This window comes from Anneissia japonica, unplaced genomic scaffold, assembly GCF_011630105.1.
Source record: "Anneissia japonica isolate Jap-2015-1 unplaced genomic scaffold, ASM1163010v1 scaffold66896_len1074_cov122, whole genome shotgun sequence".
In the NCBI taxonomy this organism is placed as follows: domain Eukaryota; kingdom Metazoa; phylum Echinodermata; class Crinoidea; order Comatulida; family Comatulidae; genus Anneissia; species Anneissia japonica.
Window position 1 is genome coordinate 1 of NW_022718523.1, and position 1,031 is coordinate 1,031.

At 36.3% G+C, this 1,031-nt stretch overlaps 1 non-coding gene across 1 annotated transcript; it reads right to left on the reverse strand.

The window, feature by feature from the left end:
- Positions 1-373: 373 nt before the first annotated feature.
- Positions 374-445, reverse strand: Trnat-agu. The gene has a single exon. It is a non-coding gene; the product is annotated as a tRNA-Thr (tRNA).
- Between the last annotated feature and the right edge of the window lie 586 nt (positions 446-1,031).

Below are 1,031 nucleotides of genomic sequence, written 5' to 3' on the forward strand. Positions count from 1 at the left end.
CAGTTGAGGGGCGTTAACTCGCAAAATAAGGTGATTTTAGGTGATTTTTAAATACTTGCAAGTGATTTTTGGGGAGGGGGCGGCTGGGGACAAGTAATTTTTGGAGGGGTGTGTACCCCCGCCCCGGGCACCCATAGATACGCCACTGAAATTACTACCGACTCAAATATTACCATTCATGTACCTTTATTTGAGATGGCCCTTATCACAGTGTCTATTATGCAATAATGAACCATACTTACATACGTTTATATTATTAACTTTACATGTGTAACCATAATCATATTTAGAGGTGTAATTTTTTCCTTACCTGACTTGGAAATGTATTGAATACTCAGTACGTTTGAAAACAATTTCGAAAAAAATCGCAAGTTGTTCTCGGGTGGGACTCGAACCCACGATCTCCAGATTACTAGCCTGGCATCATACCTCTAGACCACCGAGCTTGCGCCTGATGGCCAGGGTTGAATTCGAGTCCAAGCATAGAGAAATTTTCTCTATGGTCCAAGTAAGCAGCGGGTACTGCAGTGTTGATAGTAATTGTTATTGTCGTGATTGTATTGTCGTTATTGTCTATTCCATCACGACAATAACAATTACTATCATAATCATATTGTTATAGAATATCAACATGTTTTTAGAGTTCAAAACAATGTCATGGTTCGTTAACTTATCCCTAGTCCAAAATACATGTCGGCTTGTATCGGTAAACTACTATAATTTGTGTAATTATTTTATAAATAAGATGACCTATGATTTATCTCTGTTTATTTAATTACTGATGTTTTCATTCGCCTTTTTGTCTGTTTCTCTTTTTAACATAACGAAGGTTGAGAAAATTGAAAACTATTTCTAGTAGGGATACAGTGTCTTCTCCACCTCCACCCATGATTGATATTTTGACATTTAAACTTTGAAATTTACATTTAGTTTCTTTAGGCTAATTTTGGTTTTTTGTTATTATTTGTATGTTATATAATGTAATGCATGTGTGTTCCTTAGATAAATTGCTCTGGGGTAGAGGGCGAGGC